This window comes from Mus caroli, chromosome 6 (genome assembly GCF_900094665.2).
Source record: "Mus caroli chromosome 6, CAROLI_EIJ_v1.1, whole genome shotgun sequence".
Classification (NCBI taxonomy): Eukaryota; Metazoa; Chordata; class Mammalia; order Rodentia; family Muridae; genus Mus; species Mus caroli.
In genome coordinates, this window is record NC_034575.1 from 138,068,953 (window position 1) to 138,078,147 (window position 9,195).

Genomic DNA, 9,195 nt, shown 5'->3' on the forward strand with positions numbered 1-9,195 from the left:
AAGAACATCCATTGAGGCATGTCTGTGGGGGGATGGTCTTGATGGCTACATGATGTATGAAGGTCCAGGCTCTCACCATTCCCTGGGCAGGTAGTTCCAGCCATACCAGAAAGCTCACTGGGAGCTGGAGATGACTTGGCAGTTAAGTCATTGCTCTTGCAGAGGACCTGGCTTCATTTTCTAGCACCCACACTGTCACTGACAACTGCCTTTAACTCCACTTCCCAGGGATTCAACACCCTCTACTGGTTTCCATGAGTACTGCACACATCTGGTCCATATACATCCGTGCAGGCAGAACACTTATGCATAGCTCCTTCCCTGACTCCCTGCCGTGCTGAACATGACCTAAGGCATAAGCCAAACAAACCCTTGCATCCCTCAGTTCCTTTTGGCAGTGACCGAACAATGACCAATGAAAATGAAAAGAAAATTCCTCTCTAGTAACAAATATCCAGTAATGAACAAAGATTGCGTTTGAACCTCAACTTCTTTCATGGCTCAAGCCTCAAAATTTCTGAAGCAGTGTCAATATAGTATCTTTATGCTTTCTTTAGACTACTGCGTTGCATATGTAAGGTGCTTCCTGGAGGAAAATGGAGCATTCTTAAAGTGCCGGGCCCACTCAAAACTCCTCTTCGATTGCCCATGCAAAGCACGGAGCCAAGATAGAAAGCGCTGCATTAATTTCAGTAAGTCAGAAGGAACTTGGCTCTAAGCCTAGTGGGAGCTGCGTGCAAATCCCTGGACATCAAAATACCCTTGACTGGGTTGACTTTTAATTTAGGAGTTTACTAGAGCCTACAGCTATACTGCTGGAGTCTGTGATAGTGTCAGATCCCATAAATGAAGTGTGGAAGACTTGGTTAGCAGCCTGGGTAGAATGCCAAAGAATGCCCTTGGGATGTGGTAATTCGGAACTCAAGGTAACAGTCATTTCTTCAAGCCAGTAGTAAATCAGAGCCCTGTCATGGTGTCAGTGTGTTCTGAGTTGTGCCATTGGTTCCTTGGGCTGTTTACACAGCTCTTTCCTCTGGCATATTCAGGACAACTGCAAGGACAATAAGCTGTAAACTGCCATGTCAAATTTGCTTGCAAACAAGACTGCCTGGCATGCTGCCACCACCCAAAGTTTCCTTCAGTCCTCTTCCTGGTTGGCAAGAAGACCTAGAGATGGAACAGAGCAGAGTCCACAAGCATACACTCCTGGCTGAGGATCTATTGATAGTTGATGGCTTCTCCAGGAGGCAATCAGTTGTCTTTACAAGTGTGGCCCCTGGTCCATCAACCAACTCCAGTGAATACCAGTGAATAGTCACACACCCAAGGAAAAGAATATATAGGCTGTACAAATGAGACTAGTCAGGTTAGATACTTTAAAAAAAAAAAAAAAAAAGAGGAGATACCAAGTTGGGAGCAGGCAAGAGGTGGATCTGGGAGGAGTTAGGGAGAGGGGTGAAGGTAAATATGAAAATACATTGTATGCATGTATGAGATTCTCAAGGAATTAACAAAATGTTACAGTATAGTATATTTTGTAAAGAGCCTAGAGAAAGAGGGAGGACCATGAAGCTCACCCAACTCAGTTCTGGTGAGCTCGTGACAGGGATAACCAGAGAAATGGATAACGGGGCACAGCTGTCTCCAGCTTCTGCCCGAGTGTTTCTCATCCTCTAAGAATGTGGAGCTAACTGTCAGTCCAGGGTTCTCAGTCAGTAGTGAGAAGACACTCAGCATGCTCTAGCCTGGCCATCCATCGCCTTGACAAGGTTGTCTCATAAGCACGTGGATGAGAAACACTCCCAAGCTCATAGCTGAGGGCTGCTACCATCTCACTGTCTCCACAGACAGGTGTACAAGCAAACCTTAAGAAAATAAAGGATTGCCAGGGATGATAGCCAGGAGAAACCACTCTCACAACTGCCTGTAATTCCAGCTGCAGGGGATCCAACATGCTCGTCTGGACTCCACAGGCACGCACATGCCCACACAGACGCACAATTTAAAAATAAACAAATTAGTGGAGTTGTTGTGTTTTATAAAAAAAATAGAGAGAAGGGATGTGTGTGGTGGAGGTATAGTCAGGTGGGGGGGGAGAGGGTGTCTTTCCAGGCCCTGCTGAGGCATCCCTTCCTCCGGAGGGACCAGCCATACAATGGTATAGATTAGAATAGAGTTTATTCAGGGAATAGGGAGGGGAGGGGAGGGGAGAGGGGAGTAGAGGCAGAGAAAGGCAAAGAGAGGGAGAGAGTAGAGAATAGAGGCTGGCCATCAGCATATGGGGGGAGGGGAATGGAGAGAGAGTAAGGGAAAAGAAAGCAAGAGAGTGAGAAGGGGGCAAGCAGCCCCTTTTACAGTGAGTCAGGCACACCTGGCTGTTGCCAGGTAACTGTGGAGGCAGGGCCTAGACTGAATGCCAACAGGAATTCACCTGCCTCTCCTCCAACATTTAAATAGTGAAAACACCTAGAGAAAATGGCTCCTTCAGCAAGGACTGTTGGCAACCACAGCATTTTTCTTCCCCTTTACTTGGGAATGAGGTTAGTTAGTCCCCATTGCCTTAAGCTAAAAAAGAAAAATTTCCATGGGGGACACTAAAAATGTGCCTTAAAAAATATAAACTGCTTGCTCATTCCTACCACGAGACAATTTAAAAAAAATTATAGGAATGAAAGAACAGGTGAACATAGGTCAATTTCCTGTTGCTATAGCAAAGCTCCTGAGATGGAGGGCTATCTATGGTAGCCTTAGCAGTTTGTTTGGGCTGTGTACAGAGCCCAAACACCGTGGTTCTAGCACTCTCATGTGGACCCCTCAGTGCACCAGCAAACACCTGAGAAGTGGAAAGGAGCCTGCTGTGCAGATAGTGTGTCAAACAGTCAGGGTAGCTTTACCTTCTAACAAACTACTCTTTTCACCCCAAGTTTTCTATTAGCACATGTTCATTACACATATTAACAAATTTCATTAGAACATCTTCATCTGTGTATATAATGTGTTCTGATCATATTCACAGTCCCGATTGCCTTCTTGTTCCCTCCCACTGGCTCTCTTCCTCACTAAGCCTGTGTTCTCACGCGAGTGTGTGCATGTGTGTCTACATGTGTGTGTGCATGTGTGTGTCTGTGTGTGTGCACACACACATGTATACACCCTTGTGTGTACCCATGTGTGTGCATGCATGTGTATGTGTGTATCGGTGTACATGCATGTGTGTTCATGTTCTTGTGTGTGTGTGTGTGTGTACCAGGATATATAACTGGAGTTACCTATACTAGTGCAAGCGAGAAGTCATTTATAGGACCATGGTACCTAACTGAAGAACATGCCTTGCCCACCCCCAGCAACTGTTTACAAATCCCAGAAGGAGCAGGACCTAGAGAACCCCTCCTCCTCCAAGACAGAAGTCGACAGGCCCAACCTTGTGTAGGTAGTCTGCACTTTAATGAATTTAAGAGCAGAGCAGTGGTGCCAGGCCCTTACGCGGGGGTGGGGAGGGACACCTCTGCCCCTCTGTTTTGTCTTTTCTGGATTGTCTTCTGTGATGCTCCCTGAGCCTGGAAGGGAGGAACAACCCATTTTTGAAAGCGTTTATTCACTCTCTATCTTAGGTTTCTATCGACCTGATGAAACACCTTGACCAAAAGCAACTTGGGAAAGAAAGAACTTATTTGGCTTACACTTCCCCATCACAGTTAATCACTAAGAGAAAGTCAAGGCCAGAGCCTGGAGGCAGGAGCTGATGTAGAGGAACACTGCTTACTGGCTTGCTCAACCCGCTTTCTTACAGCACCCAGGAGCACTAGCCCGGGGCAGGCGTCTCCTGGGCTCTCTCGCATCATTCATCAATGCAGAAAATGCACCACTGGCTTGCGCACAAGCCCGTCTTGTCAGGGTTTTTCTCAGCTGAGTTTCCCTGTTCCAAAATGGCTCTGGCTTGTGTCAAGTTAACATAAAACTAGCCAGTCCACAAGACCAGCGTTGATCTCTTCCAACTTTAACCAAGATCCAGTAGGCCCCCTACCTCCTAAAGGTCCCGCCCCTTCTCTGAACCACCACACTAGGAGCCAAACCTCCAGTCCAAACCTTTGTGAGACAACCCACATTCAAACCACAGCAGTAGCTGCAGTGGAATGAATTGTTTCACTGTTGGTGGGGAAGATGGACGGTTCTACAGTAAATCTGAGGTCATCTTGAAAAGATTTGTCTCAGGTCCATCAGAGACGCCAAAGAACGCTGTCCCACACACCAGGGCTAAGGGCGGGCATGGGCGGGAAGAAGAGCAGAGTTATCTCACCCAGGTTCCCACATCCTTTGCTCTGCAGGAAGAAAGCCATGGATGGATGAGATAGGTCAGCATCACCAGCACCGCCACTGAATCCGGAGGGAACTGACCCCAGACTCACCTGCCCTGGTCACATTAAGCCCACCCTTTATTCGCACTCTGCTCTCTGGCACGCATGTGCAGAGAGGCTGGAGCTAGTGCCTCTGCAGGAGGGCAGGACGGCCACCCACAGGAACAAGAAGCTGACCGCAGCCCTCTCTCCTCTGCAGGCTGGCCAGTCGAAAACAGAATCGGGAGGAGAATATCGGAGCCAAGATAAATCGGGAGATTTTTACACAGCACAGGTCTAGACAGGACTCGTGTGTTTATTGGGCCCAACTGGGATTTTAATGCAAAAACAACGGGACTACTGATTTATCTGAGAATAACTAAGATAAAATAAAATACTATGAAACATGCTCGAACCATCAGGCAAGAAACAGAGATAGAGAACAGTTCCAGGCCTTTCTACAGCTAATAAAGTTACCTTACATTAAAATTCCTTCTGATTGAGGCTCATTTCATGCACAGTGTATATACACACAAAGCTGCCTCGTGTACAATATGGAAATTTCTCTTCCCTGGCTGCTTGTGGGGAAAATTACACATTAATGTCATGAATAATATAAATTGCTTAGCCTAATACTACTCCGAAACCTCATTCCCATCTTGACTTGGAAGAAATTAGAAACTCCCAGTTCTTTTTGTTTTACGTGCCTGGGTATCTGCTTGCATGATTTCTGTGCACATACTGTGTGCAGTGCCTGTAGGTGACAGAAGAGGGCGCTGGATCCCCCGAGACTGGAGTTACTGATGGTTGGGAGCTGCCATGTGGGTGCTGGGAATTGTATTCATGTCCTCTGCAGGAGAAGCCAGTATTCTCAACTACTGAATATCTCCCTGTAGTACATGTTCTTTATGAGTCTGTCATTTGATACATTGTGTCCAGGTTTTGTTTTTTTTTTTTTTTTTTTACTTTAAACAGTAAATCTGGAATCTTAAAAGGATCTTAAAAGGATCTTAAAAGCCTCTGGTTCTGCAGACAGCCTCGATGCTTCCATCCTTCTGTCCAGCCTGCTAAGTGCTGAGAATACAAATACATAAACCATCCCTTGATGCATTTCCTGATCCTGGTCTAACTCACTCATTTCTTCTTCCAATAGTTAGCCCAATCTTTTCTTGCCTCCGTCTTATGTCCCATAACAACTTCAGAAGGTGCCATAGAATCCATGAGGTTTGAGTGCTTTGAGATCTCCCAAAGCAATTATTTCTGAAGTACTACTTCGCACGAGCAATCCAGCACGTGGCAGGAAGCAATTTGTCGATGAGGAGTTCTGCACAGATGGTGACCTGCCAGAAACAAGAGAGCAAGCCTAGAGAAGACACAAGGTGCCAAGTGGAGGGCAGACGCCCTGTGCAAAGCTGAGGGCAAACTACAACTGGGCTTTACAATTTGCATTTTCTCAGTGGATACATTGTAAGTTTGCAAACAAAACTGTGTCTACATTCATGTCTAACACTGTTAACGTTTTTTTATTCTGTTCCAGTTCCAAGAAATCATCAGTATAAAAATATAACTCACTTTCTGGGGCTGGATAGATGGCTCAGTAGTTAAGAAATCTTGTTGCTTTTGTAGAGAATTCCACTTCAATTCCCATCACCCACATCAGGCTCATAATTACCTGTACCTCCAACTCCAAGGAATCTAACACTCCCCTCTGGGGTTGGTGGGCATAATTATGCATGCATGCATGCATGCATGAACTAGTTCGTTCTCTCTCTCTCTCTCTCTCTCTCTCTCACACACACACACACACACAATAAAGTAAATCTTTTAAAGATAATTCCTTTTAATTTGGAAATGAAGTATCTAATGCATTCAAAATCATACATATATACAAATATATATATAACTATATATATGGTTTTGTGTGCATTATACATTTCATTTTCAAATATATTTCATATATATATATATATATATATATATATATATATATCCACACTTACTGTATGTTAAGCGGGAAAGGAGATACACATAGCATGTATATGTAATACTCTATAGCCAAGTCCTAGCCTGGGACTCTTGAACATATTCTTCACATTAATGGGTGAATAGATTTTAAAAAAAAAGAGCTATTCTGAGAGCAAGGATACCTCACACTCATGAAGTGATAGAATTTATTTTATAAAATTGGTACAGAAAAAGGCTTGTACATAACTCAAGGGATACACTTGGCACCTGTTAAAGAAAAAAATAAATGTCTATGTTTATCAAAGTGGCTAGTAGTTAACCTACAGAATGCAGTGAACTTACTGCGTGGTCCATGGGAATCTGAGCATTGCAGTAGCCCGATTGAGAAAATGGTCAGTGCACAACCCTAAATACCCCTCAAACTCTATCATCTCCTGTCACACCCTTCCACCTTTGCACCAGGATGTCTGTCCAGGATGTCTGTCCCCAGAGAAATTCCTTGTAGTCCAATCTCTGTCTCAGGATTTACTTCTAGAAGAAACCAAACTCAGAAAGAGTCCCAGTGTATTTGTAGAGAGATTATCACACAAGGCACTCAAACAGCAACCCAGTAAAGTTTGCAACATAGACAGGATGTTTCAGTTGGTCAACCAGTGAGAGTGATCTTTTAGAAAGAAACAGAACACAGATCCCTCTGCCCCAGCTTCCCAACTCCAGGTTCCACTCGAAGGAACAAGAAACTCTAACTCATACTATGAGGTGTAGAATCAGGAACATGGCCGTGGCCATGATTCAACTCCACTCCTGTCCTGGTAGATTCAACAGACAGTTCTGTGCCAGCCCCACTTGTGTGACATGTCCCAGAAATGGGGCATTGGCTTCTCTGGAGAAAGTATCTACAGTCAGCTCAAGTATCCCCAAGACCCTCCTGTGGATTCCTCGCCTGTCCACCCATGCCCCACAGCCCTTACTCCCCACCGGTCCCTTCTATAGATTTTTGTGTTATTTCACAAAACCTAATGAAGAAACTCCTCCTGTTCACTCTTAGGTAACAGATCCAGAAATCTCATCCAACATGCCATCCACAGCCTTATCAATTAACTTAAACATAGCTGTGCTGACCAGTGGCAGCACGTGCCTAGAATCCCAACACTTGGGAGAGTCTAGAATCCAGGGGATGCTTAACTGTAGCACATTGGAGGGCAGCCTGGACTACATGAGATCCTGACCCCAAAACTGGGGCTGGAGGAACGGATGGGTCAGCAGTGATGAGCACCTGATATTCTGTCAGTTCCCAGGATCCACCTCGGGCAGCTCACAACCACCTGCTCCGGGGGGGATTTGATGCCTTCTTCTGGTCTCTCTGAGCACCTGCACTTATGTGCATACACACATATACACACAAATAAAAATAGACCAAATCTCTCTTTTTCTAAATAGGTTTCCTTTACTGGAATACAGAGAAAGCTTTGTTTTCAAACATTTCCTGAAAATAAAAACTGGAGGAATGCTGCCTTTCATTGAAAGAAAATTGAAAAACAAAAACAAAAAAACAAAAGAAAAGAATTTAGCATGGCACATGGCTTTATGTATGCGGAAGCAAGACATGTGGGAATATAATAATAATAACAATAATAACAATGGCAGTATTTATGTCTTAGTGGTAAGATTGGAAGGCGAGCTGATTTCCTTTATTCTTTTGTTTTTCCTGAGCATCTAAGAGATACTACACAAACCATCCCAAGAAAATCCACTCTGAACGTTTCCGTTTCCTTAGATTCCACAGAGCGCAAAGCAATCTGAGAACTCTTTTTTTTATTCAATGTCTTACCCATATCGGGAGCAGGAAATAGATGAATCCTGCCTACTTCAATTTTGATTCATTTCCCCATGATCGTCTTTTAAATTTAAAACATGTACATGCAAGTAGAACTAACTCTCACTCTGAATTAGAAATACCACTTGCTTATTTACAGAAATAAAGAAACCAAATACGTTCATAAAAATCCATATCCACATGATTGAAAAGTTGGATTTGTTTATGATTAAAAACTACTAGCCTGTAGAGGTAAAATTTAGATAAATAGAACTATATGGAATAAACGTAAATACATAAAAACAAAATAAATATAATTATATGAAATAAAATTAGATATATGATAGCTGACTTTGTCTAATCATTTCAAGAACAGCCCATTTACTGTCTTATGAAATTCTTCAACAAAGTAGCGAAGCCCATCTGGTGTGAGAAGAGAGATACCAGGGTAGCTGCCATGCTTCCAGACCAACCAGAAGAGGCCAAAAATGCCTCTGGGGTTCACAAATCCAACCTCTTTAAATCTTGGGCCCAGAGAACAGAGGAGAAGAAGAGCACACAAAACCTGAGAGCCTTCCACTCTGTAAGGAAATAAAGCACAAAGTAATATGTCAGGGTCCAGAAAGCAAAGCTGAGAGTCAGTACAGCGCCCACAAATCACCGCAGCAGCTGCAGCACCAAGGACCGCACTGCACACCCACAAGCCAGCCAGCCGCAGGAGGTGAGCCAAGAGGACCCGCAGCTCAGAGTCTTCCCAGGCCCAGGTAGCCTAGGCTGCCTATAGCCAGCCTGTCTCCAAGAGCAATACTGATTCCTGATCTGCTTGCCAAAGACCAAGTGTTAGATCAAGTCACATGAAATTGCCTGTATTGGATCATATTTTACAAAACAAATGATGATTTGATATTTTCTCTTGTATGTGTACAACTTCAGAACACTTAAGAATCTAACTATTGCCAAAAAAAAAAAAAATGCTGTGTGTGGTGTGGTGTCACACACCTTTAATCCCAGCACTTGGGAGGCAGAGGCAGGCGGATTTCTGAGTTCGAGGCCAGCCTGGTCTACAGAGTGAGTTCCAGG

The 9,195-nt window shown here is 44.2% G+C and overlaps 1 long non-coding RNA gene across 2 annotated transcripts in view; it reads left to right on the forward strand.

The window, feature by feature from the left end:
• LOC110296947 overlaps window positions 1-4,826 on the forward strand; it is an 8,516-nt gene extending 3,690 nt beyond the window's left edge. Inside the window, exons 2-3 of one of the 2 annotated variants that reach the window (XR_002378228.2) lie at window positions 558-692; window positions 4,326-4,826. This is a non-coding gene — a long non-coding RNA (uncharacterized LOC110296947). The remainder of the gene's footprint in view (window positions 1-557; window positions 693-4,325) is intronic. The other variant, XR_003836949.1, reaches the window with a different exon arrangement.
• Window positions 4,827-9,195: the final 4,369 nt, after the last annotated feature.